Source organism: Pezoporus flaviventris, unplaced genomic scaffold, assembly GCF_033815535.1.
Source record: "Pezoporus flaviventris isolate CSIRO_AGI_PZ_B2104156 unplaced genomic scaffold, CSIRO_AGI_Pfla_v1 ptg000007l, whole genome shotgun sequence".
Taxonomy (NCBI): Eukaryota; Metazoa; Chordata; class Aves; order Psittaciformes; family Psittacidae; genus Pezoporus; species Pezoporus flaviventris.
In genome coordinates this window covers 89133910-89148046 of record NW_026892555.1, presented here as the reverse complement: position 1 = coordinate 89148046, position 14137 = coordinate 89133910, and the positions used below count along the sequence as shown (strand labels likewise).

The window sequence follows — 14137 nt, the reverse complement described above, 5'->3', positions numbered from 1 at the left end:
TATACTTTGATGATTCATCCTAAGCATAAAGAAAAATCATTTAATAAATAATAAATTTATAACTATTGACTGGTATTTCACCTCTCATGTCTTTTCACGTCATTAGGCAAATTACCTTGATGCCTGTAACATCTCTTTGTTTAGTTTTCTTTCAGTGAATTATCAGTATCCTCTTTCAGAGGGCTGTGGTAGGTATGCTTCCTTTGTCCTTAGCACCTTCCTACCTGGGACAGATGTACTAGGTTTAGGTAGAGCCAAGCCTGGACTTGGAAAATGTCTTTTTCCCACACCATCAAGTTGTAAGCAGGGGTGAGGTGCCACCTGGTTTGTGGGGCTCCAGTTTCTCCCAAAGGGCTTTTAGGATTGAAAGTATTCCCATCACACTGCACTCCAGGTCTGCTTGAGAGATAATGTTAGACATCCATGATTGTTAAAGCCTGCCAGGTTCTTAGAGAGTAATGACAGACATATCTGGCAGACATAACGTGTAACAAGTGACAAATGCTGGCTGTCAAACTGGGAAAGAAATTGGCCAGTGCCATGCAGCTGCAGTTTTCTTCCCTGAAGAAATGCCACATTTTGTAGCCCAAAGAATGATGTTTTTCTTAAGGTTTGGACTTTCAGCTTCTGTTGCCTCATTTTCCCTTTGGAGCCAAGGTGTCCTCTTTGTATAACCAGCAGTCTAGACAAGCAATCTGTGTTGATGAGCCATCTGTCTCACACTGCATAAGCCCAAAACTTGTGCTTAAAATTGCCACTGTCTTACCATGAAGATAGTATATTATTTTTCCTTTTTTTTTGCTGATGTACAGACAACCAAAACAATTCTCAGTAAAAGCCTTGCACTCCACTCCCAGGTATTTCAAATTGCCAAGCACCTTCCTGTTTCCTCTTGCTTCGGGTGGAGGCTCATGCTTATGTTTTGGTCCCTTGTTCTACTGCTTATGCAAAAACATTTTATGGCTCTCTTACGGGAAGGGCAGTGGCTGCAATCACCACTTGCCATAGGGTCAGAGACAGACCCTGATGGCATTACTGAAGCTGGGACAATCTATTCTCCCCATACTGGGTCACTGGAAAGTTGTAAAGAGGATAGAAAACTACTGTCTTGCACAACATTGCATTCCTCCGCTCCTGCAGCCAGCCTCATCTTGTCTGGTCCCTTCCTGCTAAACTGCCTCTCCCAGTCCAGGTTTTTCTTGTTGGGCTCCTCAGTTACCATACATACCTTGGCAGCTGGTACCCTAGCATGGGTTTTCTGTCTCATGACAGGTTGTTCCACAGTGCTTTCAGGGGCCTTCTTTTGCAGTGTACCTGGATACTGCCTTGAACTGCAATTCCACTCTGAAGCCTCAAAATTCAAGCGCCTGTTTCTTCCAGTTTGGCTCAGTTTCTGTCTTTGGGGACTACTTACAGATTCTTGCCTGTTGTTCACAATGATGACACTGCTTGGCCTGAACCGCAAGCCTATATTAGGTTAGATTTTGCTGGACTCCTTTCCATTTGCAAAGAATGTGCACAAAGGCCTCTTTTCCCTGCACCTACAGCAAGCAGAAGAAAACAGGCACTTTACTCCTAAGCCTCTGCTTGCTCAATGCTGTGTGAGCTGTGTTAAAGTAACTGGGCAAGTTCACGGGACAGGACTATTACTGGGTATACAGCAATGGTGTCCATCTCACAAGCCTCCATCAGGATAGCTGGAGGCTAGAAGGGTGTAAGGAAAAGTGCCACATTTGCTTTCCCTGCTCCTTTGCTCTTCCATAGGCATTAGCACCTGCAGGGGACACAACACTGGGCTGGGATGCTATGGCCTTCCTAAAGTTCCTGCTCCCTCTCAGAGGTTCACAGACAGCAGTTTTTCTCACTCTCAGATCCTTTTCATATACATGCCCATAGCTTAAGACAGCTGCAACCACTGCCTGCTCCAGGCTGTTGGTTGTCAGTGGATACTAAGGTTTCTCCAAGTCAGGTCTTGCTCAGGGCATTACTTCAAGTCAGTGTCTTGTACAGTGGCTTCTGTTGTTTCAGTGATGACTAAATAGCATGGGAGTTTAAGTTGCTCCTGGCGGTTAGCCTGAACAGACTATAGAGAGGCACATTGCAGACTCAGGTTTCTTACATATCTAGTTTGCCTTGTCCAGCATGAGGCCACCATGTTCTGTAATCAGTGCAGCAGTTCTTGTGTGACTTGGCTGTTATGTCTGAAAATAGTGGCTGAATTCATGTGCCTCTATTCAGACAGTCCCATCTCAAAAATTTCAGCCGGGCCATCTCATAGTGGAAGTGAGACTTTTTCCAGGGGCATTAACTGTGGGATCTCCAGAGTTATAGCCACATTAATCATGAATTCCCTGAGAAACTGCCCTACCCCATTAAATACACTGGCATATTTTTTAATAAGGTCACCTGCCTTGTGTCAGCTGAGATGGAGTAATTCCCACTTTCATTACCAGTTTGATCAATTTAATATCCAGCCTGCTCAGGGACCGAGCTCTAGTGATGCTGCTGTGTGTACAGCATGAAATTTGTGGTGTTTTACATCCTGTTTGATTGGGTCTAAAAGCACACCATCTGCCAACGTGCCCCTGCTTTACCTTTCCCTTGTAAATGTGGGTTCTTGCTCTCTTCCACTCATCCTGCAGTTGCCAGACCCATGTGGAAAACTACGTACCCAGTTCGGAAGCTGTGGCTGAAGCCTCTACAGGTTTTCAGTTTCTGCTGGGTCCTGACTGCTTCCACAGGGACCCCAGGAGGGTGGCCCTCTTCCTATTGGCTGCAGGGTCATAAGTATCACGTATTCCACCCTAGTTTCAGCTGCATAGACGCTGGGATTATGTATCAGTTCTTTATGGCAAACCTTGCTGGCCACCATGCTGTTCCTAAGCTGCCAGTCCTTGGCATTCACCAGCCAGCACCTCCTGTCCTGTGGTGACAAACTCCACTGTGGCAGCCGGACCTGCTTCACAGTGTGGGGTCAGCAGCTGTACTGGGGTTTGCAGAGTAACCTATGTGCTGTCCTGTCTACTAGCTTTGGCAAAAAGAAAACAGTCCTTTTTTCTCTCTTATGCAACCACTTAAGCCCAAGCAGTTGTTCTGGGGTTCGTGGTTTTTATTCATGACATTAGTAGCGGAAAATTACTGTCATTGCCTCCTTTGGCTTGGGCCTTGTTCCTTTGCAACCCATATGATTGAGAGAATTTCCCTCTGGGCAAGAAGAAATGGCAGCATGGCCAAGCCATGAAGAGCAGGTGGGCAATACAAACATTTCAAAGCCCAGACCATATTGATGTAAATATTGCAAGTTTTCTTGGGGAAAGAATGACCCTATATTTTTACAGATTATTTTACCAGTAGTCTTATGTACTGGTTACTTAATGCTTGAGGTTTGGGGGAGCATCCTGGCTAGCAGCACCTCAGAAAAAAGAAAACTGAATGACCAGGTGACTTCATTACAGCAACCATCTGAGTAATATACTCAAATCTACAATCTATAGAACAATGATAAAATTCTGCCTGCTAAAGCACAGAGAATTTACAGAACCCTAAATCCAAACACAGTCAGGATTTAGGGTTCACTGACATCCATTCTCTGAAGTGGGCTGTGTACCCTTCAGTTAGCACACCATCCCCTAGTTATGTTAAATAAATGTTCACTGCTTCTCCGCAGCATCCTGGCTAACAGCAAGAGGGTACTGCACAGTGGTGCTGCACGCTATCAATATATTATATATTACACCCAGCCATTAGGTTGCTGCTCAAGTTCGGTCCAACCTGTCCAGCCGGGTATGGCGATTAAACCTATCAAGAGGGTCCCCGCTCCTACACGCGAGCCTCTCCGCTGTCATTTGTCCCCTATGCCGCTGGATGGCAATGCCGCCTAAAGTATCGCCGCGCTTTCGCGGCCGGTATAGAGACCCGGCAGAGGAGGAGGAGGAAGACGGGAGGTGAAGCAGCCTTCTTCCTGCCGTCATGCAGAGTCTGTAGGAGACACGTCTCTCTGAGACGTCGCCCCCTTTGCTGTTATTTCCAACCTGACAGAAGATGCACGACTCACGGTGCGGGTGATTTCTCAGGACCCTTACATTTGGAGAACCTCGAATCATGGAAAACTAGTATTTGGCGTCAAGGTTCTAAGCGTAGGAAGGGGTTGCAGGCAGGAGTGATTAAGAGTCATGCATTGGCACGGCTTGCTAGAAATTGCCCAATTTTTATACTCAAAAACTGCACTTAGACTTTGTAAAAACGACTTTGTAAGCATGGCATGGCTAGGCTCAATGACTATTCAGTGAACTCATTTGAATGTGCATAGACAGGGCTTGCTTGAACTGCTGCATCAAAGAGAAATGCTGAAATGAGTCATTTCTGAATCACGGCTTATTTTCTGTTGTTAGCTCATCTGGAATCCCATGGTGATCAAACGGCCTTTTACAATGTGTTAATACATCGCTACTCCATGTGTTTAGCAACAGCTCAGTTCCAATAAATCGTAGGTACTCACCCATTATAAAGAGGTAGTGTTTTCTGCTGTGTGTAAACTGGCTGAGGCAAACGTGGAGATGAAAACACATGTGAAATTTCATGCTGTTCCAAACACTGTTTTCCATGCTGCTTCCACTCTGATTTCATACATGTTTTCTGTCTCCTTGCTTGCAGGGCACAGTCCAGCCAGAAGAGATTGCCTGCAGGAGAGAGTGCTCTGGTCCTCCAGGAAGGGGGGAAGGCAGCCTGGCAGCAGCAGCCTTTTCCAAGCACAGGAACAGAAGGAAGGCAGAAAAAAAGCCACCCTCAACAGCAGTTTAAGGTAAGGCCCCTGTTTCCAAATCGGTGGCCATCCCTGTCCTACACCTTCAGCTCCATGGGCTATAGAGCTTGCATCAGACTATGATCAGATTCAAGAGCTGATCTGCTTAAATTTGAAGGGGAGGGTAATCCCCCCTTTGTTTTTTCTTTTTCTTTTCTTTATGAACTGAATCAGTGGAGCAGGTCTGCAAAAAGTTGACAGGAGGCTGAGGTAGAGGGTGTGAATCCCTTAAGGCTGCTATTGTCATTGAACTGCTCGTGGTGTGAAACTACAGCCTGAGGTGCTGAGCTTCTCTCCAGAGCGACTGAGGCTCAGGAACCAATTCCCTTCTGCCAGCTCTTTTATAGGAGTGCACGGCTGGAGATGGAAACATCTTCAACCAGCACAGCAAGCTCCACTACAACCCGTCTGTCAGTGCCGTAAGCCCTGTCTGCTTCTGTATGAGTTACATGGCCGTAAAGGCCAAAAACTCTCTGCCATCAGTTACTTAGGCTTCTTCTGTCACACATAATTGTAGCTCAAAGGTCCTGCATAATTACATTCATATTGGGCCTGGTCCAGCCCCCAATAATAATCTTAATAATGCTGCTCTTAACCAGCCACATGAATCCCTTTCAATCCCCAACGCAGGCTCAGTCATGCTGTAATTCAGTAGAGGAGGCCATTCACTGTGGGGCTAATTTGGTTTAAAATGCAGACAGCCTATTTATGGGACAATTTTTTGTTCCTGCTCTAAATTCTTATGTTCAATCAACAGCCTGTAAACTGGGTCAAGCCAACACACGACCCATTAGCATAGGCAGTTGGGGCTTACAGCCCTTAAGAGCTGTATTTGTGCTGTGCTTCCTCACAAGTGCAATATATCCCCTGCTTAGCTAATGGGCCCGATTGTAAGGGAAAATTATAGAAACCCCTTTCCTGTACTGGAAATCAATTTCACACAATTAGGGTTGAGTTTGACCCCACGCTCACCCACTCAATTAGCAACCGCCTTTTGCAACCAACATTGGCCTTCCAAAATGAAGCAGCACCACTTCCCCTCTGTGCAGGAAGAGCACAAAATGGAGGTAAGAAAAAGAGCTTCATCATGTTGAGATGAAGACTATCCTCCCACCGTTTATGCTGCCAGGAGAGGGATTTCCAGGAACACAGGGAAAGGCTTTACTTCTGGGGAGGCTCCACATGAGCACAGGGCTATTAACAAAGCCCAGGTTCCTTAACAGGCCTAAAAGAAGATTAAGAAGTAGCTTATTCTCAAGTTTTGAAACACAACCCGCAATGTGCAAGACCAGGCAGGGGTTAAGACATGCCCATATCCATCAGGGAAGCAGGCTGCAAGGCAGATGTCTTAGGTCCTTACACAGGACAAGTTCCCCGATTTAAATACCTTTCTTTTTTCTCTAGGGTTATTTTTAAGCTTGCTGCCTGACTTCAACAGCGTTCCTTACCAAAAGCTTTGGTGGGGCAACCTGATACTGCATGAAGGGAGGGGAAGGGTTGAAACAGAACAAGAAAGGAACAAGGTGAGAAACGTTTTTTAGGACAGGTTCCCCGGGTGTGGGGAGCTGTGGCCTTAGGGGCCAGATTTAACTGGACAACAGAGGCTGTCCTGGAAGAGCTGGTGAAAGGAGTAATAAACACTCCAGGTGGGAAACAAAGGGAGGGCAACCACCCACCCATAAATATGGGCAGGGCAGACCTGCATCTACATTGCCTACAGCTGGGGCCATCTGTCTAGAGGCAGGGAAGGGTGTCAGGAGGGGAGGGCCTGCTCCAGGTTAGCAAGGTTAAGTGTGAAGCAGGTGATGCTGCCTCTGGGGCAAGTGATAGCCTGTCTGTATTTGCATGCCATATTTTTCCAGTGACACTTAGCTCACAGAGTGTGTGTGTTTTCAGCATAGTTCCAAATAAACACCACGCCCCTCAGACATGCACATCTCTTACATGTTTTGAAATAAATGCCTGCAGCTGGAAGACAGGAAAGGGGAAAAAGACTTAGGAGATTCATTTCTGCATAGCCCGTTTATAGCGGGACCTGTGACAGAGTAAATCTCAAAACTGAGGCTGGTTAGGTTTCCTTCCTCTCTGTCCAGCTGTCTCTCCCTTAGGCTACTCACTTAATTCCTTTGTGTCCCAGTTATCTTGCAGATACAGAATAAATAACACCATCTACCTCACAAAAAAATATTTACAGTTTGTCTCAGGATTTTCCTAAGTTTTTATACTGAACTTTCTCTGCTTCTGCCTTCACCTTAGAAGAACACAGAGGTTTATAGAGCAATCCTGATGGAGACATACAGATGTGTATTTCCCACAAGTACCATATTGCCTGTCCAATTTGTAAATCTGACTCCTTGAGTGCCTAAAATACTTGAAATGTTTTATTTCTGTTTCTTATTTTCAAGGTTATTTACAGCCTGCACCTCATGAGATACAGGGAGATACAGCCTGCACTGGGAGATACAGGGACTTAAAAAAAGATTGTGATAAACGCCATGACTCCAGGAAGTGGTGCTTTAAAAACATTAATCACTTCGGATAAAGTTGCCTAAGAGGGTGATTCCAGCATATAAAAGGAGTACAGGTAAGGAGTGGAAATCGCAGAGCTCAAATCAGGGTCAGGCTGTTGGGCAGTGCTGTCCAGAGCAGAGCTCCACCACGTTCAAGCACAGCCTTTCTGGTGCTGGAGAAATAAAGTCTGAGGTTGTTCTGCCGCTGAGTTTCCCCCAAAGGAGACACACAGGGGCGCCAAAGACTGAGGAACAGACATGTAAGGCCTTTCGCTGCAGGGCTCCTGTCTCTCCTGGCTCCCGCTCCGTGTAGTCAGAGTGCTCTGCTCCAGGGTGGGTGGTGTTAAGGGAGCAGCTTACCAGCCCAGGCCTAATTTCATTTGCAAAAGCGCTGGGACTTTGCAGTCGCTTACACTTGCGTGGTGTAAGCGGGGTAGGCGGCTGCTGGTGACCCTGCGCCTCTCCCAAGTGGACATCACAAGAGCGGCCGTGGAGGAAGGGGGAGGGAGGGAGGGATGGTGTGTGCCTAGGGGTGGGGACCTAACCGCTATAGGTGCTTTGCTTTGTTCTTCTTATGCCACATTTGCAAGTATGACTTCAAGCTTCCTCTGCACAAATTTCCCATCTGAAGCTGGAAAAGTGCCATTGCATCAGTACGGTAATACCACCCTTTGGAAAATAGCAAGTTTGCTGTCTGTTGTCTGAGTAATTGTTAGGTTTCCTGGGTGCGATGCAACAGTCTGGATGCCCATCCAGTTGGCTTGTCCTTGTGAGCTGACTTTGATGTGGAGGTGTCTGCAGCTGCTGTAATAGACACCTGACTGAAGATCCCTAGTATGGCTGAAATGTGGATGCACATCACCCACAACCTCCATCCTCTAACCACACCCTCATTTCCCTTTGACATAGGGAGGAGGCTAGCATAAGAGCAATTGCATCAACTCTTGACTGCCATCAGATTATGCATATAGCGGGTTGGTACTCCTGCAATGGCTACATGGAATGATTATGTCGGATTATCCAGTGCATGGCCTGCTCTTTCACTCACCTCCAGAGGTTTTACTCCATAGCAGTCAGGGAGGCAGGCAAGACACCAAATAAACACAACTGAGCCAAACAAACCATAGTATAGGCTGTCATGGAAAAAGCCCCATGCTGTTCACTATTTTGTTTTGGTTTGCTCTCCACTGAGTGATTTGTCTTATTCACAAGTTGCTCTAGCCATAATGCATTGCTGTTAATACCATGAAATGCTGTGGGGTGTAGGCATGTGCTAGGACAATAGTTAGAGCTGATGTTAAAGGCTAAATGTATTGCAGCTGTATGCAAGCTGGGCTAGATTAAAGACTACAGAGCTTTGGAAGTTTCTTGTTAAAAAAAAAAAAAGTCACTTAAAGGGGGGTTTTGTGCAGATTAATTTTGTTATGGACATCAGAGCCTCCACCAGTCATTTTCCAGTAATACGGCTTTTTGCAATTAGTCAACACTTTAAAATATATGCCTTGCAGACAGCAGTTCCAATGTTAGCCTAGACATATCAAAGTAGATGTTATTTAAACCCTGCTGTGGGTAATACCAGGCTTTGTTTTTTAAACATGTCTTGGAATTATTAGGATGGATGCAACACCAAAGCATCGTTAGTGAAACAGAGAGTTTCAAATGTGGGTGCCAAAGTTTAGGTACCAAAGAGCACAGTTAGGCACCTGGTTGGAAATGACCTGTTTTATAGAGATCCTGAACACCTGCTGCTCCTCTTAATATAGCTTTCCTGGCTATAGGACATGTTGTCTTCAGCAGTAGCAGTAGGAGGAGCAGATACTGGTCTGGTGGTAAATTCAGTCACAAAAGGGAAGTTTCCTTTCCTTCCCTTGATCTCCAGCAAGCCAGCTGCAAGACCTTGGGGAAATTCTTTATCTTCACCTTGCATCAGTTTACTTATCTGTAAAGCAGATAAACTAATAACACTGTACCTCTCGAGGGTTTGTTGAAGCTTATTATACAGTAGCGAGTGTTTTAAAAGGGAAGTCATTATAAAAAAGACAACGTTAATATGACATGAAGGTAACATGAAGGAGCCCCATTCTGCTCCATGCAAGTCAGTAGAGCTGTTATTTGCTTTAGCAGAATGAAGGATTTGGCCTATGCTTAAATGACTTGCATTTGTTTTTCTTCTTGAATGTTAATATATAGTTAAGAGATAGCATTACAAGGAAAGCTCATTCCTGCCTATGTGTAAATATTTAGCAGCTGAATAGGCATTATTTAACAGGGCACAGTTTCTGCTTCTGTACAGTTTCTAAGGATGTTAGTACAGGCTTATTCTAAGCTGCCACAGATCAGAAGATACACCAAATTACCAGATCAAAATCCTTTCCAAAGTGTACACATACAGAATTTATTTTACTGGGCAATTAAATGTGTAAGATAAATATCCCTGGGGGAGGAAGGTTGTTTGAGGTTTCATGGCATATCTTATTATGGGCTCAGTTTCGAAATTTTAATTCAAACAAAACTCCCCGTGTAGAGACTTAATGCCAGAGCATAAGTTTGTGTTTTGTATTCAGGGTATGTGCTGTTGCATCAGTGTATTTGAGGGCAGGGGATGGAGTGAAGGCAGTGAATCTTTGTCTAAAGAAAAGTAACCCTTCCTAGAACAAATATATTAGCTCTAATGTTTGATCAGGCAGGTCACGGTGAAGTACCTTAGGCAGCATACTGTTTTCTGGATTTCATTTGACAATGTTATTGATGAAAAATTAATAATAAATGTCAAATTAAACTTATTTGTATTTATTTTTGGTAGCACTGTAAAACTGCAACCTACTGCAACTATGGGATTGTTGGCAAAATACTTGCCAATGTTTCAGATGCGAAAGCTTTTTCCTACGACATGTGAGCAGTCAGAATTGCCCAGAAAATACTCCAATTATATGACTGAGTTGCAAATGCGACTATTTCCTTAAAATTCGGTGGGTTTTTTCTGTTCAGGAAATGAAATGTACGATAGAAAAAGTGGGCAAGTTACAGTAAACACTCAGATCTTGACATGCTTATAGTGGATAGATATCTTTTTCTAAATGCAATGGTGCTGTGTGTTTTCAGCATAGGTTTATTGTGCTTTAAAAAAAAAAATCCTCACAGACATTTGTATTTGAGACCATTCAACTGCTCCCTGAGTAATCCAAAAAAGCTGAAGCACAGTTTTACCACACCAATGCTTTATTCATAGGGATGATCTGAGGAGCTCCAGCAATGACAGTACCTAGCCCTAAAGGCCCTAGGTTGAGAGAAAAGGCACCTGGTGAAGCAGAATGTACCTGTTCCATTTTCCTAGGTCATCTACAGCATGGGAACTTGTGCCATGTGGTTGCTCATGCAAAACCCTCAGTGGCTGGATTGTGTTGGTACCGCAGTTTGCACTCAGTTTTAACTCTCAATTACTTCCCGGTTTTGCTCGTTTAGTTGCTTTAGCGGATAAATATTTAAGTTAGTTCAGCAAATTAATGTTAAAGGAGCAGGTGAGTCCCGTGTGCTCCTTGAAAAAACTTCGCTTGCCTCTCTAAAACCCAGGTTTTCTGCTCACTTCCAAAAAAGTTGCGCTGGGGCACCCTCCTGTCCCTTCATTCGAAATCGGGGGGAAAAAAAGCTATTTATACACAGAGCTGATTTCCAGACTGATCAGCCCCTGGCAACACTCTGGGGCTTCAAACGCCTGGCCGGGGCCCCAGGGATGGGAAGATGAGGGAAGCAGAAGTACCGCAGGGCTGTACTCAGGGCACAGCATCCTCAGCATCATCATTCTCCTGCTCCTCCGCGGAAGCTGCCCAGGGGATCTATGCGTGACACTCCGCAGGCGAGACGCCCGCATCCCCATCCAAAGCGTGTCCCGGGGCGGGGGGTGCGAAGGGGAAAGGGACAATGGTTTCATGAGGTCCCGGGAGTGGCTGAAGCAACCTGTTGCTCCCAGTGGGCTTCACTCCCGCGAGAAAGGGGCGTGAAGGAAAACAAACTCTGCTAAAATGAATGGCCGAGGACAGCACCTCTGGCAGGCGGACACGGGCGGATTTCTTCTCTTATCCTTTCTTTCCTCCACACCATCACACTTCTCTCGTGAGAAGGTCTTCCCCGGACCTGCCGCCGGGAGGAATGTTGCCGCTCCAGCCTGGAGCCAGCTCCCCCTCAGCAGGGCACAAAAACGGGACACAAACCCTCAAATCAACACCCGAGAGGCAGCACATCGCCTTCCCTGGCACCGGCCGCCAGAACCTCATTGAACCGTGTTGGACCGCAAAGTAAGAAGCAAGGAAGGGCGGGGAGTGTCTTTCCTTCCCCGCCCCCCTTTCTTTTAGTCTTTGTTATGTAAAGCTTGGGCTGTTGGAATCTTTCGTGTCCTGCCGGGTTTTGCCTCTTCTGCTCAAAGGTGCAGGACGCCACGTACTCAGGGTGGACTCTACTCTTATATTCCGGGACAGCAGCTGCCCGTACAGGCGAGCCCAGGACCCCACTGGAGCCAGCCCAGACCACCCCTCCTCAGCCCCATTCATTCAAAAAATAATTTAAAAATGAGAAAAAAAGTGATTTATGTGGCAGCAAGCCGGTGACAATCAGCAGCGCTGAGCCCCTCCCCAGCGGGCAGCACTGGGGCAGTGAAAAGCAACAGTGCGAGGAGTAACCAACCCTTAACTCCGCGCAGAGCTTCGGGAGCCGGCTATATCCCACCGCTCCTGCGAGCTCGCATCGGGAGCAGGCAGCGCAGGCGGGAGGGAGAAGGCAAGAGCTGGCTGGGGTAGGTGGGGATGCACCCGGCTCCGGGGTGCCAGGACCCGTCGGTAACTCTCACTGGCTGGGGATACTCTAATCCAGGCAGGGGAAAGCCCCGAGAGAGCATCTCCTCTTCCCCTTTCCCCTGGTTGGGAATACGTACGTGGGCCGGTTTAGGAAAAAGGGTGGTGGAGGGGATGGAGCGGGCAGGGCTGCACCCCGTCTGCTGCCCGCGCAGTGACACACAGGGAGGGACCCGGCGCGTCCGTCAGGAATAAGTCAGAGGGGATGGAACACCGCTGTGACTGTCTCCCATCCACCTGCCAAAAATCACCGCCGAGCTGTGAGCCAGCCGGTGTGACACAGAGAGTGGAGGAGGGGGGGGGACGGGGGGGGGACGAAGAAGAATAATTAAAAGAAAGAGGTTGCATCTGTCTTTGCTTTAAAAGAGACTGTTTCGTCTGGGAAGAGATGTTTCCTCCGACTCATCTTCCTTTCGCACAGTGAAAGGCAGCGGCAGGGCAGGCAGGACAAGGAAGACACCCACCCAGACCTGGCACCTCAGGGATGACAGCAGCCCAGGAATCGGTGGCTTCAGTTTCCTGCACCTTTCGGTGACCGATTTGCTTTCAAGGCTGTGAGGGAAAGGAGTCCTCTAAACACCCGGGACAAGGAAGCCGAATTAACCCCCGAAGTGAGGTCACCAAACTCACTGGGGAGGGGAAAAGTAGCTCCCGACAGCCCCGGGCTCTGCAGCATGCCCAGCCCATGCCCTCCTCCCCGGGGTAGAAAAAGCGGAGGGATGAGCCCGATGGGACCCAGGTCTGCCTCGTAGCCCTAAAAACCCGACTCCCTCCCCACAGAGCCAGGTCCCGGCCAGGGAGATTTAACCCTGCGTAGGGAGCCGTGGAGGCAGGGAGAAAGGACACATCCCACCCTGAGTATAACAGAAAAGTGGCACCTAAGTTTACCAGGAACTTTTCGCCAAAAGCCAGCCTGAAATCGGATTAATTCCCCACCCGTCCTCTCAAGATAGTAAGAATTTAAAGTATCATTTTAAATTATCGTGCCAAAATTGCCGTCTCCTGGAGCGGGCTCGGAGGGGGCAAGGCGCTCGGAAAGCTGGAATAGGAGACGCGGCAGAGTCCTAAAGCTATGAACTCTTCGCGCATCATCCCCATCTCTCCCATTTTGTCTTTGCTCCGCGTCTTCCCGGAGCAGCCTCCCCGGGACGATAGAGAGGGGGTGCGTGTGGAAGAGGCAGGGCTGGGTAATTAAATTCCGGTGCCCGGCTAATTGCTGCAATTTGACGCTAACTGTACACGGCGGGCAGGCGCTGGGAACGGTGGTGGCAGCGCGCCTCGCACGGCCCGTTGACCGCGCTCCGCCCCGCCGGTCCTTGCGGAAGGGGCCTGGTCCCGACGAGCCCGGGTCGCTGGGGCGAGGGGTGGGAAGCAGAACCGCGTAGCAATCGAGAGTTCAGCCGCCCGCGGCCCCGGCGCTCCCCCGGGGCAGAATGGCTGAGGGTGCCAGCTCTCGCCGCCTCTTGCCACCTGCCTGGGGACACGGCCTGACCTCTAAGGTTCCTGTCCGCAGACTCTTAGCGTGGGGTGAGGCGTGTACTCCCCTTCCTTCCAATGGGGCTGAGACCAGGCCAGGACGCCAGACCCAACCCAGCACAGGCTAATAGGTGGGAGGCAATGAGCTCCGGCTTTTGGGAAGCCTCAAAGTGACCCACACCCGGGACACGATGCCACATTCCCCTCTCCCTGAAATGCAAAGGGACAATTTATTACATCCTTCCCCAAAATGCTGCAGCTGGAGCGCTGCTTGCCACCTCTCACAACCCCTGGAGCTGAGTCAGGGGCCGCGCTCTGTCTCTTTTGGGGTGTGAAATCAGAGCTTGCCTGCACCCTGACAACTTTCCAAGGCACTTCGGCACCTGAAACCCCAAAGGGGGTGGGGGAACACAGCTGGGGACAAGGGGAGGTCCAACAAGGGCCACAGGCTGTCCCAGGCCACTCTTCCCGGGGGGGACCACAGCATCCCTCACCCACATCCCCCC

The 14137-nt window shown here is 48.1% G+C and overlaps 1 long non-coding RNA gene across 1 annotated transcript; it reads left to right on the top strand.

The window, feature by feature from the left end:
• Positions 1-1862: 1862 nt before the first annotated feature.
• Positions 1863-7215, top strand: LOC133266426 (uncharacterized). The gene is made up of 3 exons (XR_009742402.1): positions 1863-3980; positions 4654-4801; positions 5750-7215. It is a non-coding gene; the product is annotated as an uncharacterized LOC133266426 (long non-coding RNA).
• Positions 7216-14137: the final 6922 nt, after the last annotated feature.